Consider the following 10,603-nt stretch of genomic DNA (forward strand, 5'->3'; position numbering starts at 1 on the left):
AACAATTTTTGTAATGATACAACCTTGATTTTCGAGTTAGAATTCACATTAACCTAATTTTAAAAAAAATCAAATTATATTCTTTTTTTCAATTTTCGTGACCTTTTTTTTCTTTATTTTATTTTTCAGATATTGATTTTGTTTTCTTACTTACATCTTCATTTTTTTAAAAAAGTTATCTATTCCTATTTATTTGTTTTTCTGACTTTAGGTTATACATTGATTATTTTAATACTATTTTCTCATTTTTAAACTACTAATTGAAGTAGTTCTCACGATTTTATGCTACCTATTTTCCAAACTACTAATCGATGGTTGAGAACTCTCTCTTGAGATTTCTATCGCTCCAAATTCATCATTTGAAAAGTTTATGGATTTGATCCAAAGATTTTCCCTTCTATCAATCACATAAATTCTCATTTGACCATGTATCGTGATGGTTCCAAACAAATCAAACATCATTAGGATTGTCAAGGAAAAAGATGTATTATGGTTGATCTCTGTTATTTTCGACTCCTGCACAATAACAATTTGTGCATTGTTGTTGACTATATTCCATTTAGTCCACTGATTTATGTAAATACAATGTATGTAAATGCCAACAACCATGGATTAGGTTTGTTGTCCAGACCCTTTTGGGACATTATTGAGATGCACAAAATAAAATCTTAATTGCTACGTATACAACTTAGCTTTCAATAAAATAAAATTAACTAATTCACAATAAAGAAAATGATAAATTGTTTAACTAAGTAACCTATCAGCAAGTTACATTGATATTGATACATAAAGCCTGAAAGTTTAAAGTTCGATAAAGCTGGTTGTCTATTTTGGAGGGTTTGAATTAGCCCAAACCTACAACCAACAACCTTTTACAAGTCATAGATTTTTCAAATATCAAAACTATAGTTTGACATTTAAAGAAGGAAAAAAGAAAAAAAAAAAAAAGTCTCCATTTGAGATCTGAAGAAGAAAAAAAAAACCATAAAGCCGAAATACATAATGTGTTGGATCTAGAGTTCCCCAAGAAAAAGCATAAAGAGAGCTGCGATACCAAATCTTTACTCCTTTGTTTCACCTAAAAAATAAGAAAGCTCAATAGTTCAATAAATGGAAGAAAGCTCATAAGAAAAATATAGACCCAATTTCTAAGCACTAAGAAAAAATCAAAGGTAGACCTTACTTGGATGGGTCTTGCAAAGGTTGAAATTGTATATCTTTTTACCATGAGAATTAATGGTCGTATAGATGAAGATTGGAACTAAGTTTGGAAGTCAAGAAATAAATTAATCATTCACTCATGTCCATCAAAGTATGAGACATGATGCATACATTAGTTTCGGTTTAACGGCTCAGTCAACGCGACAAATATCGGCTCAACGGCTCAGACAGGATCGGCTCGGCTCGTCTTCTTGACTCATTCGACTCGATCTGGCTTCTTTCAACTCAGTCGTCTATTTGAGAAGACACGAAACGGATGAACGAATATTTGGATCGATGGATCAGATAAAGCTCGTTTGGCTCGTTAAACAGAGGTCCGGGTTTGGGTCGCCAATGAACAACTCGAGCACTCAGATCTGGATCATCGAATCCACGAGCAGGAATTCGGTGGGTTGGCAAGGCACGAACGTAATCTGGGCGAGGCACGAAAACGGGGGCACGAGTCCGATGAACGAATTAAAAATAGGGACAGAAACGAAGTCACTGATATGGTCAAGGCACGGACGAGCAAAGACTGACAGACGAAAAACAAATAGAGGCTGGGTCGGCTGCACGAACGAATGTCGGTGGTGATTCATTAGTTGGGCTCTGATACCATGTCAATAATGTATTTCTTCAAGATGTATTTTACAAAAAAGGTATGGGTAAATACAGTATGAAGAGATTAAAAATAGACCCCGGAAAGACTCAACCAATCATAAAGCTCTCTAACTATATAGACTAAGTACATACATTAAAAAAATCCATGATCTCTTGCATCAAGTGGGCAACAACCAACATCTTAATCATATTTGTAGGTACAAAAGTTAGTTTTTATTTTGGTTTAAACTTCTACAAGTTCTTATCTAAGTAAAAGCAACAAAGTTCTCATAATTAGATGGATTCACAATTTACGAATATAAGTCGATTAGGATCATATCATACCTTTCCACACTTGTAGTCGATCAAAATAGGGTGATTCCTAACATCTGAAAACCAGAGATAAAATAGCAAACAAATTAAAAGATGTTCTAAAGATCTGAAAAGATCAAAACAAGAAGAAATAACATAAACAAAACTGAAATTCATATATTATCGAATGAAATGTTCAGTACCAATTAGAATTTTAGAGCCTCAATAATAGCATCCTTCGAAATCGAAACGAAAGGCTTCTGCAATAATCCAAATACAATCACTAATTATAACTAGAACATACATATATAATTTAGAAGAACAAATATTACAATCTAATAGAAAAAGAAAACAATGAAAGTGAGAGAGAAGATATCACAATTCTGATGAGTGCTAATCAATACCAAAAGAAGACCAGCATAAGAAATTAGAAGAGGACTTGAAAACTGGCCGCTTTCATGACGAATGTTTACCACTGCCATGAATCCATCGAAAAAATCTTGAACAATCGAAAGCTTCTCCATCAACATTTTTGCACACAACTTCTTCATCTTCTCATCCTGCTCCAGATTTTCATTCCTCCGGTGACCGCAATCTCAATACTCGCTTTCAAACATGCCTTATCTTCAAGAAGACAATCCAAATCCCTAAATTTCAACGAAATACTCCCAACATACCCGATAAATCCCACCCACACACTGATCTTCTGCAAGCGACGAGAGTCATTTGTCAATCAAATCAGATTTAGCTAACCAAATGAACTATTCAACGAAGTAATAAAACCTTTCTCTGCCATATCCAAGTAGGGCGAGCAGAAATTCTTGGGTAAACTTGAAATGTGAATTTCTTAAGGCATTAAGGTCCTATATGAACTTGTCGAGAATGGAGGCCGAATTCACACCAGACCCGCATGATCGATGACAAACAAAGGCTGGGTCGACGACCGAAATTCGAATCTGTACACAAAGGCCGGATCGATGAATACAATCAACGAGCGGAGGCTAGATCTGCACAACGAACAAACTTGCACGACGAATGCACCTGTACCATCGATCGACGATTGATGGACCACGACAGATTCTTCACCCACAATCGACAGACAAATGGCAAGGGTTTGAAGGAGAGAAGCGAGAAAGAAGAGCGTTTGGCGGATTTGGAGAAGAAAAGTTAGAAAGGAGAGGGAAGAAAATTATTAGAGAAATTAAATGAAAGAGAGAGGATACTTTACTAAAAAAATAAATGGGTATCTACAATGTCGGTTTAAAACTAATAGTAAAGTATGTCTTTAATGTCAGTTTAAAACCGATATAGAAGATCCACTTTTTTTAAACCGACATTATACATCCATTTTTAGTTTTCCAACCGACATAAAAGACCAAATTCCTTGTAGTGGATGGTTCAAGAATTCATTGACGATCATCTATGTTCTATTGACATTATTAAAAATGGTTATAAGAAGGTCACTTCATGAATTGTAGAGAGTGTACAAAGTCATTAAAAATGAACAACAAGATTCCATATCATCCTTGTGATGTTATAAGTTTCATGAGAATACTTGTAGAGGTCGGGAGCTTGCACTGAATTCAATCAAGGGGTTTTGTGAATCCTTATATGCTCTCCTCCATGCATTCTCAGTTGTTCTAATTGAGAAGAGTCCAGGAGTGTTTTATTCTCAGCTCAGGTGCAGGTTGAAGGACCATTGTCTCAAATATGTTGTTGAGAAATTTTTCTTTTTATGGCTATAATTTTCACTGCATCCATCCATATCACCTTTATTGATGTGCTTGTATCATCTTTTTGAGCCACATATCCTTTGACTAAATGTAGATTTTGATCTTTAGTTGCACGCTTTGGCAATTAATTTAATTGTTTCAGTAGTACATGGTAAATTTTTTATTGATTAAAAACTAAGAAGTAATTAGCTAATAATGTTTTTTTAACAAGATTAATCATCTTTAATGTGTGTTGAATAAAAATAAATAAAAAGAAATTTTAAAGAAGTGGATTAATTTAAAATCTATTTTAAAGAAACATTTAAGAGAGAAATTAAATAAAAATAAGAAAGAACAAACATATTTGTTGCATACAAATGACGCTCATAATGGATAATCAAATATGAGTGATCACATACCTAGTAGAAGCTTCTAAGCCTTCTCCACAAGGATACAATTTTTTAAAATTTTAAATTTTTTTTATTTGTTATTAATGAGAAGAAACTTCAGTGTGAGAAAATTGGAAAATAGAAAGCAAGGCAAGCGAGAAACTTCTTTACATCAAATTAGTTTAAATTATGAAGTGTAAATAAAAAGGGAAAGAAAATATGAGCTTATCCCACTGGGCTGCCCCTTAGAAAATAAAAGTTTTCAACATTAGAAATTCAATTGAAATTACACCCCCTATCCATAGCTTTTCTACAATGGGAAGGTCCAAATTGCCTCTAGAATGAGTCTGAATATTCAAAACTTAGAAATTTCCTTCTCTTCAACATAGAATTTAACTCATACTTAGCTAATTTCCTTAATTACCTGCTTAAGTAGGGAAACTGAGATCCGGGTTTCACAATCCCCCCCCTTAAGAAAATTTCGTCCTCGAAATTTACTCGTACTCACTTCGGTCTAAGGTTTCACAATAACCACTGTTGTAAACTCTTATAACCATGTCTATTACCACGCTTCCACTGCGCTACTCTGATATTAACTTCTTAGTTTGTCAACGATACTTCTCCTAGCCATCTCTTAGCTAATCGTTGAACAAAACTATCTACAATAACTTTTCAATCTCAAACTCTAAATGAGAATAACTTAAATTCATACTTACCTTCCTCAGTAGATCTTCAAGTTAGTCCTTATGGTTTCAAAAGTTAGAATTTAATCTCTATGCTTTGATATAATTAATTTCATATATAGTTCCTATAGTTTGTTAAAATCCTCTTAATAGACCCTAGTATAGGGACTGTTTATGAAACTTTTTTCAAACTATAAAGACTAAATTCTAATTAAAAACCACATGCACTAAATTTTAACTGCCTCCAAACCACATGGACCATAATTTTAATTTCTCTAACTAATTATATAATATTACAAAACAATAATTATCCAATTTTTTTTAATGTAAAACATGTTCATAAATAAATTAATTATCCAATTTTAATATTTACCTTTATAGTATTTTCTCTTTTTTTATTTTTCTTTCTTAGTTTCTTGGTGTCTATTTATTCACCTTTATAAAAGTCTAACTGTAAATTATGATTATATTATTCAATATAATATATTTAACTAATCAACATGGTATGAGATCCCTAAAATCCTAGAGTTTTATAATTTTTAGCTACCGTCTCCCCAACTCTTTAATGCTTCTATTCGATCCTTCCTCGCATAAATCTATCGTCTTGCCCCGATTTCTACCCACTCTGTCATCAGCCAAACCCCTCCCTTCTCTAGCGTCGCCCATTGGAGTTTAGTATAGTTATTCTGCCATTGTCACCTAGCTATGCTCCAGCTGTCACTACGACACAAGTACAAATACATTTCGTTTGTTATTGTGCTTGCACGCATGTGTAGCCAGCCAGGTTCTCTTGCACTCAATCCATCCAAATCAACGTTGTCCAGATCCATTGGTCTCGTTTCAAATTGTCACTTCTAGATCTATCCAATCGTCGTCTTTTGTCGCTTGCCTTAGATCTGTCCGGTCCCATTTTGCCTAATTCTTTTCATTGTTGTCCAATATATTTTTAGTTCGTGCGTATCCAAATTTTATGTTCTTCACTTGTCGACTCGTAGCCCTGTCGCCTATGAAATCATCCACCACGGATGCGTCGTGCACAACCCGTCGACCATGGATCAGTTACCTCAATCCACTCACGTTCAGATTTATCTTAGATCATGTTCTGGAATTAGTTTAATTTTTGTTCAGTTAGGCTGGTTCAATTGTCACACCCTGCCCTAAGCCCACCTCCTAAGCCGGAGGAGAGGCGTGAAGAACCGTAAATACTGTCCTTTTGTGATACCTACTGCCCATCTGAACCCCTTTAATACACTCAGTAAATTTTAAGTCAAGGAGATAAACAACAATTGATTAAGCATGCCCATTTTATTATTACAATTAATGTTTATACAACTTCAAGACTTAACTACAAAGTTTACATCAATAATTCTAAAACCTCGGAAGTGTGACTGTGGCTTGTGGCTGACCTTGACCTTAGCAACACCCTAGAACTTCTCACCTTTCGTTACCTAGGAAGAAAAACATGAAATAATAGAATGAGCTTCACAAAGCTCAGTGAGTGGTAAGCAACTTTTAGAGTCTATTTCAACTCATAAATAACAAGCATATCATAAATACGAGGTTAAAACTTAAACCTTAACTTTGAATGAGTCTGTCTCAACTTTTATCTACATGCACGGTAGATAGTTACTTGTTATTAATCATAAACGCTTGCTCTTTTGCATTCTCCTTTTATTCCCTATGTGCACATACCTCCACGCTCATGGGCTCAGAAGCTAGGCTCATCGGCCCTTTGACCATCCCATACGATGTTCCTCCTACAGGCTCAGGAGCTAGACCTCTCGATCCCCTAACCATCCCATAAGGTTCCACTCGGCTCAAAAACTAGGTCTATTGACCCCCTGACAATCACGATTATATATTCTCATTCACATGCTATTTAATCATTCATAACATAAACATAAACAATTTACTCTAAAAGATATGCTTTAGACTTAAAGGAATACCACTCACCTTGGTAAGGATAGGAACCTTTCTTTCTAGGAGTTCCTTGATCACCTTGGGCTCTCTTTCGAACCCTAAAATCCAGATTTAACTTGAAGCTTAGATTACTTTCTTCTACAAACATGTTATAAAATTTCTCATGAAGCGTACATTAAAATATTAGCTCAAAACTTCTCATGGTTTGGTCGAAATCCTCAAAACATCAAGACTGGCCCAAGCTTACCCGACAGCTTGACCCCTTTGAATTTTTTACACTCTCTTGCCCGATTCCTTGGAGCTTCTTCTCTGGCACCCTACCATGAAAACTAGGCTCTCAAAGCTTTCAGGTGGCTTTAGAATCACTCCAAACGCACGAGTATTTTGGGAGAAATCCTCTTCCTAATTTGATGCTACTTGCAGACTTCACTGTCCGACAACATCTTCTCCTTTTGGAACTTCATGGTCAACGCATGCTTATCTCTGAAACTTCTCTTAAACACTCTTCCTAATGTTTTTTTAAGAGGATTTCAAGTTATGTACTGAAGAGACCTCTTGTGGTGGTATTTATAGGCTAAAGGAAATGATCCTTCTCATCTTTACCAAGCCTCCAATGTAAGACACCTCCTACTCTTGAAGTGTCTGCACCATGTTTTTGTTGAGATTGATGTCCTAATTCTCTCGAAATCTCGTTGTTTATTAAGATACACATTGTTCAATGAATAAAATAAGTATTATTTAATTCTAACATTTACTCATATCCAATAAACAAAGCTCCTTGGTTATCTTATGTGAACTTAGGCATGTACAAGTGATATACAAGTGGATCATGCCTTAAGTGATAACCTAAATCGGTCTATAGTATAAGGATTATGGTGGGATACCTAATCCTGGTGACATTACGGATACAACCCGCTTTATAGAGGTTTGCAAGTGTTGTAAAGTACTACAGATGGTAGATCCTGATCATTCATGTGGAGACGTGGAGTGGGGGTGTCCTATACAAAGAGTTTGTATAAGACCTGGACCACGAGATGACTAGACTCTGTATATAACGCCATTGATACTAGAGACTTGCATATCACCTAAACGACCATAGGTGACACGACCTCAATCCTGAGTGTTTTGGAAACTTCTACCTTTGAGGGTGGTTCTTTGATTAGTATGGGTGAGAGTGACCAGATTGCCAACTCAACATGTCTACCTTTTTGGGGACTTGTCTGATCTGGGAGCTGGGAACTCAATCCACAAGATGGAATTCACTTCTTTCTGGAAGCACGGATAAGTAGAGAGATTAATCTCTTAAGGGCTGATTCTAGGGCTTGAACATAATGGCCACAACTTCTCTTTGGAAGAAAAGACTCAGTCATAGTAGGACTATGACTTATGTTCATTAGAGGGATCAATGGTACTTAAGGAGACAGATGTAACTATAGGGGCATAACGGTTATTAGCCCAGCTGTACTTCTGAGCGATCTGTGAAAGGTTGTCACACTGCTGATTGGTTAAGATGGACACATAATATATCTGTGGTAAGGAGAGTTCAACTATCGGTCTTTAGTGGAATGGCTGGCAGTTAACGGATGGTGGATCCCGTGACTAAAGAGTTTAGTTAGTTATTCACGTACCATTGAAGCTTCAAGCTACAGGTCCATGAGGTCCCCTTGGTAGCTTGGATTCAGTTGAGGATCAGTTTTTGGTGTTGATTTGAAATGTTCAAATTAACAAGAGGTATTTTGATTATATATGATATAATCGGTATGATGTATGAGATACATCTAGTGGAGGATTGATGTAAATGAGATTTACATTAAGTACCATGAAAAAGAAAAAGAACTATGGTTTATATGTTTCATGAGATGAAATATTAAAATTATAGGTTATAAATATAGTATGATAAGTTGGTTATCATTTATGTTTATAATAATATTAATTATTGGATAATTAATTATTTTTCTTTTAAATAACCAAAGTAGTGGGTGGTTATTGGGTCATGGTAACCGTGAGTTTAAAAGGAAAGTGGCTTTCCTATTTTAAAAGAAGGTTTTACAAATTGATTAAAAAAGTTTTGAGTTTTCTCTCGGTGAAAAAGAAACTCACGAAGTCATCACATAAATCTGGATTTACTAAATGACGGCTGGGCGAGCTAAGCAATTGTGAAGAGTAGAGCTAAACGCTCGTGCAGTATTTACTAAACGAATGCATAGTTTTGCTAGACGATCGCTGGCCCAAGGTAAACAATCGTGTAGTGTCTATAGGCGACAAACCAAGCTAAACGATCGCATAGCTTTTGCTAGACGATCGCTTAGCTTTATCTAAACGATTGGGCATTGACCTATACGATAGGTCTCTGCCATCTCCCACTTGCCCAGTCGTGTACGCGATCGTTGTTTCTTCTATTCCTCTGCCTCATACCAAGTCCAAATAGAGCCCATCCTCTAGATTCTCACACCGAGAATACCAAGGTCACCTTGTTGGTGGTGTCAGACTCAACTCAAAACTGTCGAGGTTTGCTGGAGGCCGTTCGTGGTGCTGTGGAGGTCGTTCGTGTTGCAAAGGAGTTCGTGATTGAGGCGATCATTGAGGAGTTCGTGGCCGAGCGCGAAGTGTTCGTGCTGTGTTGCTGTGGTGTTGCGATCATGTAGATCAGGTGTTCCAGGCTGCTGTTGTTCGAGCGTTCGTGTGCATCGAAGCGTGGAGACGCATCCTCATTTGTGCGTAGAGTTTGATCCCTTTATGCATTTGTTTTGTTCATGCTATAATTTCTGGAATTATTTGTGTAACCGTTTGCTTTAAAGTCGACTGTAAATATATGTTCATTCATGATTGTAATTTGGAATAGTCTTGTTCCGCTGCATATGGAAATCTCGATTTCGATTTCCTTAAGTTTTTCCACCATCTACTTCCTTGTATTCACCTACTCTCATGCCACACACCTACTTGAATTATCTTCCTCATGCATAAGACTTCCTTTGCATGAAACTTAATTCATCCAGCTCCTACTAACTCAAGTCTAACCACCTCTCGATATAGCCATTTGTCCAGATGAGCTCATCAGTTTTGCATAATATAAGCCTCTACACCGCTTCATCGTTTAGTCCGTCATTTAGCTCTTGCACTTCATCGCTTAGCTTCATCGTTTAATGAATCTCTCGTTGTAATCGTCTATTGCTTAGCATTACCTCAGATCGTGTAGCTCAATTGTTTAGTAAACGATCCCGCTCTCAGCGATCTCGCTCTCCACAATCTTGCACATAGCCTATCGCTTAGCTGTCACGCCTATCATTTAGCGCTGACGCCTTATCGTCTAGCGCTTACACTGATCGTGTAGTTTCTTTGCCTATTATATAGCTTGATCGTCTAGCATGTCACTTCTCAACATCGTGCACATCTTTACGATCATCTAGCACATCGCTGAACTCCGCGCCTACTTCATCGCTTAGCTTTACGCATTTTCTACACGATCGCGTACCTCATCACTTAGCTTCGCACATTTGTTACGTGATCGCCTACCTCATCGTGTAGCGCCACTTCTTTGCTACACGATCGCCTACCTCATCGTGTAGTATTGCTTACTTCTATACGATCATCTGCCCAGTGCCTTATGCTCAAGCCTCTCTCACTTTCTCTGCCCTCGCTCACGCAGCCTCAACACATGAACAACTCTTGGCAATGACTTTTGCCAATTCTTTGGCCAACATGCATCCTAACTCACAAACGCATGGTTGTCTTTGGTTTAATGCTTAATCTCTTTTAAACCTCTACTTACTCAACCTCATCTCATACG

The 10,603-nt window shown here is 36.7% G+C and overlaps 1 long non-coding RNA gene and 1 pseudogene across 1 annotated transcript; both read right to left on the reverse strand.

The window, feature by feature from the left end:
- Positions 1 to 778: 778 nt before the first annotated feature.
- LOC150035451 (uncharacterized) lies at positions 779 to 2,268 on the reverse strand. The gene is made up of 3 exons (XR_016530326.1): positions 2,146 to 2,268; positions 1,184 to 1,769; positions 779 to 1,078 (listed from the first exon to the last, which is right to left on the reverse strand). It is a non-coding gene; the product is annotated as an uncharacterized LOC150035451 (long non-coding RNA).
- Positions 2,269 to 2,447: 179 nt separating this feature from the next.
- On the reverse strand, positions 2,448 to 6,693 carry LOC150035452 (peroxisomal membrane protein 11A pseudogene; annotated as a pseudogene).
- Positions 6,694 to 10,603: the final 3,910 nt, after the last annotated feature.

This window comes from Benincasa hispida, chromosome 6, assembly GCF_027475165.1.
Source record: "Benincasa hispida cultivar pf3 chromosome 6, pf3_genome.v1.1, whole genome shotgun sequence".
NCBI classification, from domain to species: domain Eukaryota; kingdom Viridiplantae; phylum Streptophyta; class Magnoliopsida; order Cucurbitales; family Cucurbitaceae; genus Benincasa; species Benincasa hispida.